Source organism: Leptonychotes weddellii, chromosome 5, assembly GCF_054177405.1.
Source record: "Leptonychotes weddellii isolate Sample4059 chromosome 5, ASM5417740v2, whole genome shotgun sequence".
Taxonomy (NCBI): domain Eukaryota; kingdom Metazoa; phylum Chordata; class Mammalia; order Carnivora; family Phocidae; genus Leptonychotes; species Leptonychotes weddellii.
Genome location: NC_138373.1, coordinates 71,709,062 through 71,728,932, shown reverse-complemented (window position 1 = coordinate 71,728,932; position 19,871 = coordinate 71,709,062). Strand labels below are relative to the sequence as shown.

Here is a 19,871-nt window from a genome sequence, read left to right as displayed (position 1 = left end):
CTGAAAGATACCCGTCAACCCTCTTAACCCCTGGCAATCTATTGGCCAAGCAGAGGGACCTGCTTTTCTGAGCTATGATTGTCCTGCTCTATTCTGATGCATGGGGAAGCAGCTCAGGGACAGGGAGGGGGATGGGGTCTGTGTGGGGCAGCAGATAATGTAATGGATACACCATGACTTCCGTCTTGAGGTCTTCAGCACTATGGTGCACTATACTTTCCTTGCCTGCTCTTCTGTGTGTGTGTGTGTGTGTGTGTGTGTGTGAATGCAGTTATCACTCTTATCTATTGTCCCTTCAGATTTGTCCTGGAGAAGGATGGGGTGAAGCAGATCCTTAGGTTATGCAAAAGTGGCCACGGTGTTGACCAAGAGAAGGGAAGACCTGGCAAATCGCATGAGGAATAAGCTGGCTGGTCTGAGAGGGCATGTCAGCTTTTTATGGTGGGAAGGGAGAAGAGACAGGGTCTTGGAATCCCTCCCTTCAGTGCTGCCCCTCAAATGATGTCTTGGTACCTTGGGAGTTTCCCTAGCTTCTACCGAACATTGGTGAAAGTCCTTTGAGAGAACTTACTAGAATGCTGTAGGTCTGACTAGCCTAAAGTCGGTTGTGGGCTCTAGCAGCTCAGTGGGTTCGTTGAGCCCAGCTTTTTACCCAGCTGGAAGGTTGGGAGGTGACACTGTGAGGTGGGAAAGCACTGGGCTGAGAGTGGAGACCGGGCCCACCTCTATGGGCTGTGGCTTCTTTGGGCAAGCCATGTTCTCTCCATGGTCTCCAGGATCCTGGTTGTCATAAATTGGGGGAAAAAAAATGGGAGACTGAACTGAGGGATCTGGGAGGAAATTTGGTAGCACATACTCGTTTGGGGAAGATGGGGGCTTTTGCCCCATGACTGACATAATGGCCTCACTGCCACACAGTGACTTGTGGCTCTTCAAATGAGCTAATTAATCAGCCGGCAAACACAGAGAGTGTCCCTGGCTAATTGCCCGGGGCTGGGACTGTGAGAGGGGCAGCTGCCAGAAGGATTGTGTCCAGGCGGAGGAACTCTAGCTTCTTCTTGGAAGAAGAGAGCAGCCTGGGGGCCGCAGTTTGGGTAGGTTCACCGCCCACCCAGAGATATGACGGCCCTCCCAGGGAACTGGGAGCTTGGTTGGACGTCTCTTGACAGCAGGTGTTTGTTCCAGCTGAAGACCGTTAACTGCAGTGCTGGGGTCACGGAGCAGGGCCATGGGGTGCCTGTGGCTGAGGCTTCCTCACCCTGCGCCTCCCATTCCCAGGCTGCCTTGTATGGAACATGGGCCACCTAGACTGTTCTCTGGGCCACACCAAGGCTGTTTCCTCCATGCTTGGTGGGCTTTGATCTTTCTCTCTGCATCCCAAGTGGCCTCCCACTCTGTCGCCTGTTTTCTCCAACTACTCATTCGTTTTTTTTAAAAATATGATTAAAAAATAAGAATTCTCCCTACCAGAGAGCTTTGTCTTTTCCCCAGAGACTTTAGGTGACTGGCCACCAGCTAAGTGGGAAATGGCTCCAATGTGCACTCAGTTTTGGCCACCAAAGCAGCCTCACCTGCAGGGGAAGAATTGCCTTTGGAGCAGAGCCCCGCTCTGGGGCCTGGCAGTTCCTGAGGACACAGAGCTCAAATCTGTCTAGACGGGGCATGGTGTGCTGCAGAGTTGGAGGCTGTCCACTGCTCCTCACACATCAGATGGCTCAGGGAGCTCCCATAGCCCCCGGGCGAGGCCAGCAGCTTGGCTGGTTTGGCTGGGAGGGAGGAAGGCTGGAGCCTCAGGCTTCTCTTGGAGGTTGTGCATGTGAGGGCCCTAGGGGGCTGTTGTCTACCCAGTGGTATAAGAAACTCTCTGACCTCAAGGAGCTGCTGGAAGGAGAAAGTGACAGTAGTGGGGAGAGAGGGAAGGGCCAGAGGCATGAGGGGCAAGCAGAGTAATAGGTGGGTAAGCAAAGACAGATAAGCAAGAGCAGGTTGCTGGAGGGTTCATGAAGAGAAGAGAGGGTGCAGGGTGTGGGGAATGGCTACCCAGACTCAGCAGGTGCCACCTGAAACTCACATTACATTGCCTTCCAAATGGCCCAGCTCACTCTGATTCTGTCAAAGCCACCTCCTTCCTCCTTGCTCACTTCCCACTGCCCCCTCTGATATCAGGTCCTGTGGGTGCTTTTCAGTGTCCTTTCTCTCCAGCTGCTTCTCCATCTTTCCTGCCCCCACCTGTCGGGACACACCCGGCCCGCAGAGCCCACCCTCCACCTGTGGCTGCCTGCCCTGAGCCCTCACTTGGCCCCACACTGTCAGTGCTGTTCCATTGCTACTTACTAATGTGAGCTGTACCCTCTTTGTGCCTCGCGTAGACATTGTACCCATATGTCGGTACTGAAAAAGATTGGCAGAAGCAGGGGAATTAAGTTAGAAATGATAATTTGTACAAAGCTTACAAGAGGTATTCCCACCTATTTCCTTGGACACTCACCTCCTTATTTTCAGCATGGAGCTTCTGTTCCTCCTGTGGATCCCCAGTGCTCCTCCCTTATGCCAACCATTTGGAACATTCTAAAGCATTGAGCAGTTGAGAACTCAGTGGGGGTGGGAGAACTGTTTGCATTTTGAAATCCCCAAGACTGTCTTTCCCCTTCTATAGGCCTTCAAGCCTAGACTGGCAGTTTGGGGTTTGAGGCTCCTTTCTCAGGTGTTGAAAGTGGACAGAGGGGAGGCAAGATACCCTTCCCTGCACCCCTCACCCCGGTCTCCTGCTCCTGCACCTTCATTCATGCCCAGCAGGCTGCACTGTGAGACTGCTGATGGGTGTCTCCCAGCCCAACAGGGCTCTCCAACCCTGGATCCTAGCTTTGCTCTAGAAAGCTCGGGTGGGGCCTTAGGCCTGAGCTGACTGTAAGAGTGTGTGTGTGTGTTTGTGTGTGTGTGTGTGTGTGTGTGTGTATAAGTGTTTCCTGGAAAGTTCCCCAGGGAGGCATCCAGCAGGGACGCCACTCACAGTAGCTCTCTCTGGGAACTTGACGCCAGCAGTGCTTGTGCCCTGGCAGAAACACGACTTGTGACCAAGACAATGGCTGAAATGATGCCTTCGCTGGAAGGAAATGACTCTTCTGGTCCCTTAGGAGCCGTAAGAGGGTCCTCGCAGCCAGAAAAGTAGATTTTTGTCTGCACTGCTCTGGGTTAACTCCCCAACATCCCAGGAGGGAAACAGCCTTTATTGTCTGGGGAGCCTGGGGGTCTGGGGCCTTTTGGATTTGTACAGGTGTGATCCACTATTAGTCAGGGCCATGACCTGTCTTTTCACTAAAATTAATGTCTGCTCACAGGCTGATTTTCTTAGCTGGAAGGTTTTGATATGGATGAGACAAAGCAATAGGCTTTAAGCTGAGTCTGACTGAGCTCCTAACTATGTTGAAACTGATCTACAAAAATTTTATTTTCAGCCCTGGCCACTGCCTGCGTAGGATGGTGTGAGGAAAAGAGGGGTCCAGAAGTCTCCTAAGCTTAGCATGATGGCAGCCCATTGGCTCTGGGGAATTCACCAAGGGGATGATGCACAGGCAGCCTAGCATTCGCTGTACGGAATCAGGGTTATGGTCTGGAGAGGAGTGATTGATTGGCTCTCCCTCATTCCCACCCCTCTCAGGAATGCCCACTTTGCGAGTGAGGGCTTCCTAAAAATCAGGCCCTGGACACGGAACCCATCCATGTGGCAGCTCTGGGATTCTCTTAGCAATGTCCTGGCTTGAAGCCTTCAGATACGAACACTTCCACAGTGACTCGAGAGTGATTTCTAACAGGGTCATACCATCTCAGGAGCCTTTGGGCCTCATCTGTGGTGAGACGCGCGGCCCTGTGCCCTGCCTTGCTACGTACACATCTCTGTCATCGTAGAATCCCAGCTCTCTCCAGCCCCGCCTGTGGGGAGCCTGACTGAAGTCCTGGCATCATGGGAGTTGCCTTTCCCTCCTCCTATGCAAGGCAGAGGTCCTTGCCCTTGCCAGGGTTCTCCAGGACAGCCACTAGAAGGCTGTGTGATTTGATTCATCCCTCTTGGTCTCTGGGCCCCAATTCTACCCTCCTGAAATGTGACCCATCCAAACCCCTCCAGAAGGAAGACAGAGGAAGCCACATTCTTTCTTAGGAGGCTTCTCGGCAGGCCAGGCTCAGAAAGGACTGGCCGCAGCTGGTTTGGGGGAGGGAATGGAGAGGAAAAAATGTTGATCAACCCGTGATTAATTATTTCCTGAGCCCTGCTGCCTCCTCCTTGATCCTTCTCTGGGATTTATAAAAGCAGTTCAGTCCAGCGCAGTAAGCATTTACTGATGCTTACAGGGAGCAGTCTCTGTGCTAGGCAGCGTGGGAGGTGTGGTGATGAACAAGGGGGTGTTTGTGCCCTGAAGATCTAGCAGTTATATAGGGAGGTAGGCATGTGCCAGGCAGGATGATGTGAGGGCTTATAAGGATTAGAACATAAGTACAAACATAATACTGCAGAACAACAGATGAAGAGTAATTGCTATTAGCAGAATAAGGGAAGGCTTCCTGGAAGAGGTGGCACTTGAATTAGAAATGTTCCTTTCTATTAAAAATAAAAAAAAAAAAAAAAGAAATGTTCCTTTCTGAAGGGCTGAGGTTAAAGGACCTAAATGTGTCTTCATGGCCAGCCTGGGCTGCCCTGTGTATGGATTTATTGTTTAGCCGGATATTGATGGCCAGAAATCCCACTGACCCAAAGCTAGATCCTTCATGACTATTGGCTGCGAGTGGTTAGGTAAAAAAGTTGACTTGGAAGCCTCACCTGTGTAGATTCTGTGTCAGTCTGGCCCATGCCCCTCGTTCTGCCCTGTGAGTTGGTAGAGAATCCAGGGTTGGAAGGAGGCAAGGCTAGATCCAAGGGAGGGGAGACCAAGGAGAGATGAAGTGTGGGGCTAGCAGGTCTTTGCATGGGTCCCAACATTTGAAGTATTGGATTTAGCTGGGAAACATTTTGCAGGCTGGAAAGAAATAGTACCTTGTGGGCCTGAAGAATGTTTTTCTTTTCCTTTGGGGGTAAGGGGATCACGGTAGACACAGAACAGCAGGCTGTAGCTGGTTCTGGCAAGGCCGAAACAAGGATGGTAATGTTCTGTGCTGTTGTGTTCTGGCCCATTTTACAGATCAGGAAATAAGTCAGGCTGTTTATTAAATCTAGCTGTGATAAGGCTCTTGCTTCCCCAACTGAGTGCCACTGACCTTCAGCGCGCACCCTCCCAGGGGGAAAGCCCATGGCCTGTGGCCTACAAGGAGTTGGGACAAAGTGCTCTCCACTCTGGTCCAAGGCTGCGCCCAGAGGCCGGCTTAGTCATATGAGGGTGGCCTCTCAAGTCTCAGAACAGCCTTCCATGGATGGTGGCTCCCATTTCGGATCAAACTCTTCATCTTTTGGCTGTAGTATCAGCTATATGGTACAGACGGTGGATCCCCAACACCAGGAGCTACACACACACACGTTCCCCATGGCCACCCAGATTTCCATGGGCAAAACTGGGGAAGGAGCAGGCTGTTTGGCTCACAGCTCATTGCCTCCTTGACTCTCTTATGTCCAACTTCCCAGGGAGGAAGAGAGGCTGCTATTATTCTAAAAATATATGGCAAGCTATATATTCCATGTCCCTTTGGGCCCTCATGAGCAATAAACTCCCAATTACCCGGAACTGCTGGGATCGAACTATGGCGGCCCAGAGATGGAATGTGTTTCTCGGTCGGTCGCCTCAGGGCCTGGGCCTGGAATGAAGGGATGGAGACCTGCTCTCACAGTATGTTCGTCTAGCAAATGCCCAGCTTCTGCTGCATTTTTCTCGTAGTAGAGAGCACCTTGCCTCAGGGGAAGCTTGTTTCTCTGCTGGACATTTCTAGCCACGAGGTCAAGGAGCCAGAGCAGGAACTTTACCTATTTCCCGCCTTTTGATTCCAGGTCAGCTCCCTGAAGCTCAGTCCTTTAAATAATGGAAGAAAGCTCTTGTGTCCCTAACAGTTCTCCTATACCTGAGCTTTTTTTTTTTTTTTCTTCTACATAATCCACTCCCGGGCCTTTCTGCTTGTCCTCATGTGACATGGGCTCTTCATCCTCACGATGCTTCTCTTTAGGACTCACTGGCCTGGGGAGCTCAGAGTGGGGTCCCTCTGCGCACCTCATCTCGGGTAGTTGAACCAACACATTTTGCATTGACCATGTGTCAGACACGGGTGCTGGGCATATGGAGATAAATTAAGCATGGCCCCATTCTGAAGGAGCTTAAGTTCAGAGTCAAATCTCTAAACCTGTAGATGACCACGAGGCTTTTCTGGGAAATGAAGGGACAAACTGATGGAGGAACTTACAAAAAGTAACTGTGAGGCTATAAAAAACAGCATATGGAAAAGATCATGAGGGGAAATTGACCCCCAAACTAGTCATCTATGGTGATGGGCTCAGGGGAATCGGCTATGCCTCAGGCAAAGATTATTGGTGGTGACCGTAACTGTTTCTAGCAACATCCATGTGATGTGTTATGGCACCCACAGACCTTGGAAATTGCCAGGAAGCATTTTAGGATCACATCACTTACAAATCATGGCAGAGCCTCACGTGTGTTTAACTCAGGTCATCACACCTAAAGAAAAAACTCCCAGCCAGGCTGGAAAAGTAATGTGATCAAAGATTTGGAGAGGATGCATCTGAAGACAGACTTAAACAAATAAGAGCTCCCTATCCAGGAAGAAAACGGAGAAGGAATAAGGTCACCATTATGAAGTTAGAGGATGGATAGAGAGTGCACGTGTTTAAGTCCTGAGGCATGGGCTTAGGGACATTCCTGTAGGCTAGGAGCAGTGGGTTAAGAATGAAAAGAACTCAGTTTTAGTTCCAGCTTTGTTTCCAGTTGATGTAATGTCTGGACAAGCTGTTCTCTTCCGAACCTCAGTTTCCTTGGCTATGAAAGAGGGACTATAACACCTGTCCCACGTGGCCCACGATATTATTTTGTGGACTGTGATAAAGTATTGCACAAATACTGCGGTGATGGACATAGGTTTGGTTAAATAAAGGTATTATTTATCTGTTCCCTAGAGGAAAACAGTAATATTCTCTAAGCCAGCAGGATTTAATAGAGTTCTTCAGCTCACGAGTTTTGACAAATATTGTATAATCATAAGACTATTTTTTTTATTGGAAATCAGTGCATCATAACTGTGCACTTTGTGTGTGTGAACTCTGTGTCTCCCAGTGACCCTGCTAAGTGGGTATTTTTGCCTGCATTTTACAGATGAGGATACTGAGCTCAGTGACATAAGGAGCTTCCCCAAGCCACCGAGCCAGTCCATCCAGGATCAAACCAGGCCTGCCCGATTCCAGAAACGATGTTTTTTCCCTTGTAGCATGGGGCTGAAGGTGACACAGTGCTTCATCCAGCTGGATGTCAAGGGTGCTGGGTTTCCAGCTCCCTGGTATTAATCTCTGAGGGAAAACTGGTGTGGGCTACTGGTGAGTGGAGCTCACTGGCCATAGTCAACCCATGCTTCACAATGGCGTCGTCGCTAGGAGCATTCCCCTGTGCGTAGCAGGAATGATGGGCCCCTCTCAGCTTGTTGAGCTGGATAGGATCGTTTGTGCCTCTGTTAAGCAGAGAATGCCATGTTTTTGATTTCTCAATTCTATTTTTTATAGTCTTTTTGTTCTGACTTCTTCATGTTGTCAGGTTGTCAGCTATCACTTCTTGCTTTTGGTAACTGATTGGCTCCCTGCATGTCGCCACTGTGCGGCTGGGTCTCAGTTGCAGCTTTTGCAACCAGACACCCCAGCAGGTTGGCACCATGCACCAGGTGAGACGCTTCCGCGGCCCGTCCCGGAGTCTGGCTCCTGTTCAGTGTGGGATTTTGTGGAGGGCCTGCCTTTGTTGTGGGAATGTCTTCTTTTGGTTTCCCAGTGAGAGTGAAATGGTGTTTCTGAAGCTCAGGGGGCCTCAGAGATGGGACCAGAGTAAGTATGACACCGTCAGCTCCCAAGAAACCCAGACACACAGAGAATTTTCTTAAAACAGAACTCAGAGTCTGTTAACAACATGAGAATGGGTCTTTATTTCAAGTGTTTACTGGATGAAGAGCTTTGTCCTCGAGTTGGTGTCAAAGCTAAAAGAAGGGGGCGGGGGAGCAGGAAGCTCGAAGTGTCATGGTGGGACATAAGGTGCTCACAGTAGAACGCTGCTGATGGAGGTCACAAGCTGTAAGGAGTGCCCAGGGGGGAGCTGACACACACAGCTATATGTGGATGTGCTAGGCCCAGGTGGTAGAAGGTTTCGAAGGGGTAGTAACTGGATTTAGTGTGGTTTGTGAGAGAAAGGACAACTTATGGGACAGGTGAGTTTGGCGTAGAAAGTAGAGATTTGAAGGAGAAAAGAAATATGGTTGGGAGATTTATAGGACTCAGATGAAGGCATTCCTGGTCAAGAGAGGCTGACTGGGAGAGACTCAAGAATGGCTGGGGCTGAAGAAGGTCTGAGAAGAAAGTACAGGGCTACGGGCAGTGGTTGGAGATATTTGAGACAGTGAGGGAAGAGAGCCCAGACAAAGGGATCAAACGGGAGGACCAACTGTTAGGTGGTTTCTCTGGAATTTAGGCAGGTGGCAAAACAGCTTACAATGGCTTGGGGACCTGTGTGCTCCGAGCTGTGAGGTGAGAGCAGTTTCTTACCTACTCTTCTGGCAAACTTTGGGCAAGTCACTCAGCCCCTTTGGACCTGGTGCTATCTCTCTCTCTGACAGAGAGAGGAGAATCTGTTCTCCTCCACAAAACCTCTAGGCTGGCTGTGGCAGGTGTAAGCCTGTCTGTGGGAGTTAAGGACTTCAGGTAGATCTGAGGGACTGATCTTGCCCTAGAAAGAGGGAGGGGACTAGCATATGGATAAGTTACCATGGACACAACCCAACTGTTTGATCCCGGGAGCCATGGTCTCACCACGTGGCTCTGGAACCCTTGAGCTCCTAATCCCTGCTAATGATATTCTGTCGAGTGATGTTCTCCACCCACACCACATGGGTATGTAACCAACATAAACAGAAAATGTCTTAACACATTGAATAACATTGGCGGATCACACGTTACAACAACAACCACAAGATAGCTAAATTTAATTAGCCCAGCACACCCATGCTTTTTGCAGAGGGACATGCCTCTGTTTTAGAAACGGAAAACCACAGCATTTTGTGGGTCTGGAAGTCACAGACATAAGCAAGAAACAAAAACAAAACAAAACAAAACAAAACAAAAAGCTTCAAGATCCCTGCCTGGGAGATTGCTGTCCTCCAGTACCTTTGGGATTATCTCAAGGTATTCGGAGATACGGATAGTTGGCTAATTGCCAAGGTTGGCTGTCTGCCCCTGGCACAGTGGTTGACTCAGGCTGTGGAAGATGTGGCACTTAGCCTGGGTCACCCAGTCCATTGAAGGGACTCAGGAGAATCCTCCTTGAAGGCACAGGCCTCAGGGCTGTTGGCTCGGCCTCGTTGGTTTCTTTCATAGACTCCATATTCAACTGAACACAAGAGAGACAGAAGGGATTGGAGGACTGGGATTTTCAGCTTTTTATTTGTGCATTTTAGTCTGGATGAGGGTAAGGACAATGGCTGGTTCCCAGCTGTTATCAGTAACAAGATGGCAGTATTTCTTTAGGTTGATATTCTGTCCACTCCCCAACCTTTAGTCAGGAAGGTAAGCTGCTCAGTGGAGAGAAGAACCATACCAAGAGTGTCTCTTTGCCCCACTCACAGGCACTCTGCCCCCTGGAGGTCCCACATGATGAACCTGATGTAGATTCCTCTTGCTGGGGTTCCTTTTCTTTCATTTTGGTCATTCTCCATGCTTACTCCATGGTCTGTTGCCCCTTTTTTTCAGATCCTGTGAGATCATATCTCCCTTTGGAATATTAGCCCTTCTCTGAAGGCTTAACATCTTTCTGTCTAATCCTGTGAGACCGTATCTCCCTTTGGCTATATTAACCCTTCTCTGAAGGTTTAACATCTAACCATGGAGTTGGGAAGAAGACTCCATGTTTTGGGAGAGAGATTTAAGAGACCATGTAATTCAGTTCAGTTTTACCCAGAATATTCATTGAGCACCTTCTCTGTGCCAGGCACTGTTTTGGGCACTGGAGTTAAAGTGATAAAAAGATAGATATGGACTGACTTTGGGTGACCAGATAATTTATCATCTAACCTGGGACACTTTTGAGTGTGAAGGTGAACGCTATTAATAGTTATGCTGAGTGTACTAGTCAGCTATTGTCACAAGAATGTTGCATAACAAACTACCCCGAAGTCAGTAGCTTACAACAGCACAGTCATTTATTTGTCTTGCTCATGTGTCTGTAGGTTGAGTGGAAAAGCTCTTTTTGGTCTGAGCGTTGTCTGGGCTTGGCTTGGCTCCAGGCTCCAGACTGTGTTCAGGTCTTCTCCTTAGATCAGAAGCTACCTGGGGCACATTCCTGTCATAGTGAATAACAAGAGCACAAGCAAAGCAATGGAAACAAACAGTACCTCTTATGACATCGCTGACATCATGTTCACTAGCGTTCCATTGGCCAAAGAAGTCACATGGCCAAGCACAAATCCATGTTGCTGGGAAGTATACTCTTACATAAGGAAAGAGAAGTTCGTATTTGCTGAATGCCAATCTAACCTACCACACTGAGACAACAAGTGTAAACCAGGACTGTCCCAGGAATATCTGGACCTGTGGTCCATGCTAGTTTGATCTCATGGAGCTTGTGATCTACCAGGGAACACAGATAACGCATAGTTAATTTTAAGTGTGACGTGGTGTATAGTAGAGGAGCATGGACTATAATGGGAATAAAAACATAGGATAATCCAGTGAAGTTGGGGAAGGACTCCCTGAGGAGGTTACTTTGAACTCAGATTTGATACATGAGTGAAACCAAAGATAAGCCAGACAAAGGTGAGTGGACTAATGACAGTAGCTAATATTACTTGGTGCTTCCTGTGTGGTAGGCACTGCTTAAGCTCTTTGCATTTGCTAGCTTACAACATCTTTTGAGATAGATACTACTATAGTCATTTTACAGATGAGATACTGAAACACAAAGATTGTCAAGTGACCCAGGTTCACAGCTAGTAAGGAAGTGGTAAGATTTGGACTTGTAAGTCTGGCTCCAGAGTCGGTTCTCTTCACCACTGTGCATACTGCCCCACTGTTGGGAGAGGGTGCCTGGGGTGCAGGGGCATTAGGTCTGCAGTGAGGGCAGTGACAGGGGACCAGGCTGGGACGAAGCAGGTATCAGGGCCTAGAGGATCCTGTAGGCCGGTTGAGGGTTTTGGACTTTATCCTGAAGGAAAGAGTACATCCTTGAAGGGCTTGGCTTGTGTGGCTGCACTGACATGATCTGGTTGGCTTTCACTTTTAAAGGACTTGAACTTCTTCCTTGTGGGGCACTAGGAAGGGATTGCTTGTTTTGTGCCAGACAGGATGGAGGGGCGGGGGTGGGGGAGGGCATATCTGGGGAGAAGAGTGGCTTCTGCTCCTGGATATCTTCTATCCTCCCAAGAGAACATGATGGATGTTCTGGGTGGTATGATGCTGAGCTCAGTCTTTTTTCTGTTCTCTCCCTCCACATCGTAACTAACCCATAGATTTCACTAGGTTGTAATGTCCCTGTGCCCCAGTGGCAGATGTCTCAGTAGGCATGGTGATGACCGTTACTAACAGCAGCAGCCACCACGCTCACCATGCACCCATTTCACCATGCCCTTTGTATGCATGATCTGCTTGAATCGTCACGGTAACCCTGTGAAGTTGGAACGATCATCGTCCCCCATTGTAAAGAACAGGACATTGCAACACAGAGTGGTTAAGTCACTTACTCCAGATCTCAAGCAGTACAACTTTAGAGCCCATTATTAACTGTTTTGCTGCACTCTGAGGGAGGAAGATGTTGGTGAGACACAGGGGCTGCTTCCTGAAAGGGGCCTTGAGGTGATGGTGGGGGATAGTGGACCAATGTGGTCAGATGTTAGATGGGATAATGAAGGGACTCTAGGATCTTTTAGAATAAAACAATTCTTTTTCCTTAAGGGGCTATTGCTGAAGATCATGGGGACTTAGGAATTTCAGATTTAAGGGGGTCCTTGAAAGCCATCCCCTCACTTTATAAAAAATGAACCAAAATCCTCTAACAGATTTAATGGGGCAGAGGGACAGAGGTATCATGTCAGAGGCCTTTTAGCTAAGGGATCTGTGCTGCTGTAACCTACTGACATTTAATACAGACAGTGGTGAGCTGTGAGGTGGAAGGGTGTGTGGGGTTAGGGATGGTGGATGATGCGCCAGGTTGACTTACCTGCCGCCTTCCTCACCTAACGGTAGGGCGGTTGGGCCAGGTGATCTATAGCATCTCCCCCAGTGCCAGCTTTCCAATCTCAAGCCTGAAGCTGGTCTGGGGGCAGGACCCCAGGTCTCACAAGGAGGCAGGTTGAAGTAGGGATTGGAGCCTGGGAGTCTGGATCCCAGTTCTAAACTCCATCCTTCGGCCTCACCACCACCCAGGGCACCCCTGGCACTGCACCCCTGCATTTCTCTCTTCCTCTCCCCTTTTCTAAACACCCCCATCTCTGTTTTCTTTTGCCTCTCTAGCTTTGATCACATCTGGAGCATTTTGTGGAGATGATGAGTGTGTGTTTTCCTGTTGGGACACATGGTGTATATCAGAGATGCTTAAGAAGCTTGGACGAGTGGAAAAAGCTGTGTGGCATCTCAGGGGCTGCTGGCCTGGAGAGTGGATGGCAGCTGCATGGCAGGAGACCTGGCATGGAGGCTGGCTGACTCTCTGGGAAAGCCCAGAGGCCCAGCCTGGGGACTGCTGCTCCAAATGGCTTTGAGTTGTTCTAGTGGGGTTGGTGCATGGGAATTGTGTGCATGTGTGTGCACATGTGTGAGTGTGAAGTGGAGTGGAAGGCCCTCTGCTTTGTGGCCATGGGACGCCACCCTTCAGGGCTTTGCTCTCCATGGTAACTGGGGCTCTGATCTGCCTGTGTGCACATCGAATAACATAACCAATGGTGTGTTTTCTATAGGGAGATGATGAGTGATGAATGTGACATGGGGCAGAGAGGCAGAGCAGTACTCTGTGAAAGGTGACAGTAATCTCCAGTGAGCCACAAGGCAGGACCAGTGAGCGGTGAGGATAGATGAGATGCAAAGTGGACTCCCTGTGGTGAAGGAGTGGGAACATGCCCAGTCCCCTGACCAGGATTCTCTTTGCTGTCCATTATCCCCTCCCTCGGTGTTGGCCTTTAATCCTCAGATGTCTAGGCATGGGCAGGAGGCAGTTGACATGTTTATGTAGGTGAAGATATTTTCAGGAAGTATCTTCAAGAATGGTGGTGGTAGAAGCTGACAGATTCTGTGGGAGTGATTTTGAAGGACCCAAGTCACCCTTGCTCTACTTTTCTTTCTTCTTTTCCTGGGTGGTGAAAAGGGGTGGGTGTGCCTGGCCAACTCTGTCTACCATTTATTTGGAGCCTGACTTCTGGGCACGGGGTTTCAGGGCCCAGCACAGCTCTCCTGAGTCCTTACCACTCCCTCCCAGGGCTTGAGTTAGTGATCTTCAGCTTTAGCGGGTATTGCCCTCTAAACCTCTCTGGTCCCCCCCGAACTTTCTCCTTCTCCCTCCTCCAATAACCATCAGGTTTTATTCTTTCTTCTTCCACCTACTTTCCTTACCAGTCCATCCCAGCTGTTCTGTACCCATTCACCCCTAGTGTCATCTTCCAGACTTGAGGACGAGTCACCCCCCATCTTGGCCTGCCGGAGGTGATTTTGGAAAGTGATAGAAGGTATGCACAGGCTCAGGGTTTGGGTGATGCTGGGGAATGCCACACAGAGTTCAGCCTAGAAGTTTACTTATGCTCTTTCAACTCTTAACAGAGACCAGTCCTTTCTATCCATGGCTCAAATTAAATTGCAGATGCCCCGAACTCAGGGTTAGGAACGTAAACAACTAGTGGGTTGTCGACTTCAAGCAGTGAGCAAACTCGGCAGGAGAGAGGCCTGGAGAGGGCTGGCTGGGGATGGATTTTCCAACTGATGTTTTTCCAGAGGCTTCCCTGACTTCTTAGATTCCAGGCACCAGAGCACCTCTCTTGGGCAGCACATCTGGGAGTGTGGCTCCTGCTTGGTTGTGAGGCAGTTGTGAATGGAGAGGGGAGAGGTTTCTTCCATTTAACTTGTCTTGCTCAGGGAGAGGATTTAGACAGAGGGTGGAGAATTGAGTGAATGGCCTGCAGAGTCACACTGGGATGTCAGACATTTAGATTACAGCTGTGACACAGAGTCCCAAGAACCTGAGTCTGAGCTCAGGATGCTGTGACAAGGGCTGAGCTTATAGGCCTGGCCCCTTCTGTGGGGGAGGTAGGCAGCTGACCCATGTGTAGGGACTTGCTCATCATTGATTCCCTCATCATTCAAAACACTCCATGTTTCTAACACCTATATTCTGGCAGGAACTGTCTGGGTGGTGGTAATGAAAAATCCTGGCCTTTGAGGAGCTTATAGTCAACTTGGTGAAAAGATGAGTCAGTTAATACCTAAGGATGCGTGATGAATGCTCAGACAGAATATGTGCAGTGGGATTTGGAGGGCTCCTGAATCAGAGGAGGCCTGGAAGATGCGTGACTCAGCTGAGTTCGGAATCATGATTTAAGATGGGTGGTGAGGAGGGGGATGGGCATTCCAGGCAGGGAGGACAGTATGAACTAAGGCATGCAGTGATGAAAAAATCATAGCTGTTCAGGGGTTTACAGGAAGCTGCGTGTGGCTGGAATGAAGAGTATACGTGTGGTGGGGAGGGATGTCAGGCAGGAAAGGTAAGCAGGCATCAGATCATAAAGCCAGCATGGAATACTTAGCCCAAGTGATGTGGAAGGATCTTGAATAGGAAGCTGGTAAGATCAGAATGAAGAATGTTATTTGAAGGATAAAGTTCCCCTAACTACTTTTCTTGGAAGTCTGTCTGTCACAGCCAGGGCAATGCCAGGCTTTGTGGAAATGGAGTCTCTGGCGGGAGAGAGGGTAGGTGCCAGGGTGGGAGAAAGGGCAAAACTTCTTGGAGAGGGATACCTCACAGGAGTAACTGGAAGCTTGGGAAAGACAGCTCAGCATTCCAAGGCCACACAGCTAATTCACAACAGAGCTGGGGCTGCTGAGTGGAAGCCAGATGAGGATAGTGACCCCACAGTCTTGCTCTTTGGTGGCCCTAGCTTCTCCATTTCCAGCATTACCTGCTACCTGTGGAAATGAGCTGCAGGAGTATTCATGGGAACATTTATACAAAACCCACATGCAGATTGCAAATTTACCATCACCCTGGAGTTTTGCCAAGACACTTTCTAAGAGCCGTTTTACTTGTGCTTCCTTTCCTCTGTTCTCTGTTCTTCTGGGAGTAGAGGTTATGAAGAGCAGAGGTAGCACTGGTTGGCCAGCATCAGTCAAGGGGGTTGTGTCATGCCCAGTCACTAGGCTCTGCGTCCTTGAGGATGGGAGGCATACTTACCAGATTTTCCATTGGCACACATCTGGAAAAAGTAGTTACCTAGAAAGATAGCAGAGTCAAGATTCAAAATGTCCTTTGCAAGAAGAACCCTGATCCCAAACCAACAAGGTGAAATCTACTAGTGATAAATGTAAAGTCAGGATGTAAATACAGTGCAGGACACAAAAACCTGATGTAGCAGGCATTGGTGTGAGCGAGATGGGGGGTGGTGGTGAGTTGACCAGCTAAACATGAGCTCTCAGTTTGTTTTCAAACATGAACTTGTCTTAACTGAACTAATGAACTCATGGGGTATGGATGGGGAATAATTATGGTGTCACTGACCTTGAGCTGTCCATCCTCCATAGAAGCTGGTGCTCAAATCTGGGCATTCCATTTTAAGAAGTATATGGCATTAGGGGTGCCTGGGTGGCTCAGTCGTTAAGCGTCTGCCTTCAGCTCGGGTCATGATCCCAGGGTCCTGGGATCGAGCCCTGCATCGGACTCCCTGCTCCGCGGGAAGTCTGCTTCTCTCTCTCCCACTCTTGCTTGTGTTCCCTCTCTCGCTGTCTCTCTTTCTGTCAAATTAAAAAAAAAAAGTATATGGCATTAAAGAAGAGTCACAGGTGTTGCAAATTGGTGGCCCTGGGGAAGATTTCAGCCAGGAGACATTTCAAAATATTCGGTTCAAAAGATGTTTTAAAAACATTACATGTGAGGGGCGCCTGGGTGGCTCAGTTGTTAAGTGTCTGCCTTTGGCTCAGGTCATGATCCCAGGGTCCTGGGATCGAGCCCCGCATTGGGCTCCCTGCTCTGTGGGGAGTCGGCTTCTCCCTCTCGCACTCCCCCTGCTTGTGTTCCCTCTCTCGCTGTCTTTCTCTCTTTCAAATAAATAAAATCTTTAAAAAAATTACATGTGAATATTTTCAGTCGGAACCTATGTTCTCTGGTTCTCCACCCCTCCCAGCATTCCCTACTGTCTTATATCCAGCAGCTCACATTTCTGCTATGTGCCTTTATCCTATCCATTTAAAGTGTGACCCTTGAATTAAAGCAGAGATACCCAATTCTAGCAGCACACCAGAATCATCTGAGAAACATTTTGAGCACAGATTCCCTACTTCCACATCTGGCCATGATGGACTACCTGCTCTAGGACTAGCTTTTCTGCCATAAACTACTATAAACCTAGTTAAAATTTATGTCATAACTGTTTCCAGACATCAGACAGCAGGCAGGTAATCCCTGAAAGAACGAGGTTAGCCCTATTGTTGCTCTGAACAAGTACAAAATAAAATAGCAAGATGGCATACTTTAATCCAAGCATGTTGGTAATTATATCAAATATAAATGGCCTAAACATCAAAGTTAGGAGGTAGAGATAGTGAGATTGGATAAAAAAAAGCAATATGTAACTACTACATGGTGCCTACTACAAACATACTTCAAATATAAACGCACAGATAGGTTTAAAGTACAAGGATGAAAAGAGACATGGCAAATAAACACTAACCAAAGGGAAGCTGGAGTGGCTACATCCATTATCAAACAAAATAGACATTAGAGTAAGGAATATTATCAGAGATATGGATAATATTTATATTGATAAGGAGCCAACTCCTTAAGAAGATGCAACAATCCTATTTATGAATGTGTGTACCTGACAAAACACATGGAACACAGATGAATAAAACAGAAAGGGGAAATAGACAAAGCCACAACGATATCTGGGGATTTCAACTCTCTCAGTAGTTGACAGAACAAGTAGCCAATCCATTAAGGATATAGCAGATTTTTAAATTTAATTTTATTTTTTTATTATGTTATATTAATCACAATACATCATTAGTTTTTATTATTATGTTATGTTAATCACCATACATTACATCATTAGTTTTTGATGTAGTGTTTCATGATTCATTGTTTGTGTATAACACCCAGTGCTCCATTCAGTACGTGCCCTCTTTAATACCCATCACTAGGCTAACCCATCCCCCCACCCTCCTCCCCTCTAGAACCCTCCGTTTGTTTCTCAGAGTCCATGGTCTCTCATGGTTTGTCTTCCCCTCCGATTTCCCCCCCTTCATTATTCCCTTCCTGCTACCTTCTTCTTCTTCTTTTTTTTTTTTTTTTTAACATATAATGTATTATTTGTTTCAGAGCTACAGGTCTGTGATTCAACAGTCTTACACAACAGGATATAGTAGATTTGAACAACATTGTGAATGCAATGATCCTAATTGATATTCCTAGAACACTGCACTCAAACTGCAGCAAACACATTCTTACATTCTTTTCATGTGCACATGGGCCACTTACTGAGCTAGACCATATTCTAGCCCCTAAAACAAGTTGCTATGATTTTTAGGAATTGAGGTCATATGGCATATATCCTCAGACCGCAGTGGCATTAAGGTAGAGATCATTAACGAAAAGGCCCTCATGCCTCTGCCCCTGTGTTTATGTAGGACCACACCTCATTCACCTGTTGCACTCTGACCTAGGCCAGTTCGGCCATGCACCATTCTTTTCAATAGCCTCTGAGGTTGTAGTAAGTGACATTTATTAACAAGTGTGAAAAATAATAGTTCATACGACGTGTTCAAAATGTCCCAACTCATTGTACTTTTGTATTCTCTGACCATCTCCATGTATGAAAGATTCACTCCAGGCAAAACCCTCAATTCCAGAGGCAGAATTTTGTCACCTTTTTAAACAGTGTCAGGGAAATAGAATCCAGAGACTCAGACATGGGGCCATTTCGGGGTTTAGCCTGAGGCATCATCCCTAGGACAAGGGGTACAGGCCTCCTTGGATATTTATAAGCAAGGATATGAGTATGTCTGAAATAGGTCGAGCCGGTCCACGTTATTTAAACACCTCTAATTTCATCAAACGAGAGCCCTTTTCTAGCATTCATTATGCTAGTCAATTATTTTCACCCATGAAAATCCATTTCTGACACTCTATGCTAATTAACCAGGCTGTGCTTGTCGACAGAGATAAGCCAGGCAGAGATGCCACCTGGGAGCCTGGGCTTTCTGAATAGAGTGCCAGCTGAACACCTGGGCTGTCTTGGCTGGCACCTACATCAGAGGTTCAGTCAAGTAAGACACATCCTCTCACACTTTATATGATGACGTATCTTGAAGTAAATTCTACACATTGTAACATTTTCCTAGACGGTCTCCCCTTCTTTTAAAGATGTCCAGGAAAACACGCCCGTTCCCCTTCCCTTGCAAGCTATTCCAGGACCTCACGAAGTGATCAAGGTTTCCTTTTCCCCTTCCAGAACCGCTTCCAGGAACATCTTTATGCTTGTTTTCGGAGCCTCCCTCAAAATGTGGACAGCCCCTACTGCCTGCCCTGCCTTGTAACTTTGATTTAAGACTCGTAATTCTTGAGGGCAGAGAGCAGCATTGGCTGAGTTTCCCTGCTAGCATGTTTACAAGTGAACAGTCACATAACTGGCTATTAACTTTCTGTCTGTGGTTGTACTAATTGTTTTATGCTCAAATAATTACTTACAGCGATCACTTTGTTCACTTGTAGTGTCTCCTGAAATCAAAGGAAAGGCTGCACATGTTGAGAAACAAAAGGTGTTGCTGGGCATTTCTCTATTTTCTTCTTCCGTGATGGCTTGTGGAGCCCAAGAAATCAGACATTGCTACTTAGACACCAGGTCCTGGGCTAAGTGATGCCTGGGAAATGAGAAATTGGTTTCATTTATTTTTTACTTTTGATTTTGAAGTAATTTCAAACTTTCAGGAAAACTGCAAAATACAAAGGACCTCCCTTATTGTCGGGACTGAGATTCCTTGGTTGTTCACATTTTGCTGCATATGCTCTGTCGTTCCCCTCCTTCTCTTTCTCTCTCGCATGCTCGCTCTCCACATACATGAATATATTATGGTTATTGAGCCATTTAGGAGAATGTGGCAGATATCGTGCCTCTTTATCCCTGAATACCTGAGTGTGTGTTTTCCAAAAACAAGGATTTTTTCTCACAGTGTAATTTTCAAAACCAGGAAATTTAACACTGCTGTTATATTATTATCTGTTCGAGAATCCATACTGGAAATTCAGTGGTCCCAATAATATCTTCTGTTACAGTTTAGGGTTGGTATACCTCTTTAGTCTCTTTTAATTTGTAATTCTTTCTTAGTCTTTCATGACTTTGATGTTTTTGAAGAATAAAGGATCATTTTGTTGAAGGTCTCTCAGTTTGGGTTAGTCTGATGTTTCCTCATGACTGGATCCAGATTATATGGTTTTATAGTAGGAATCCTACATAAGTGA

General features: G+C 47.5%; 1 protein-coding gene across 1 annotated transcript in view; it reads left to right on the top strand.

Annotated features, from left to right (window-relative positions):
• ANO2 (anoctamin 2) overlaps positions 1-19,871 on the top strand; it is a 319,849-nt gene that overhangs the window by 119,382 nt on the left and 180,596 nt on the right. The window lies entirely within an intron of this gene.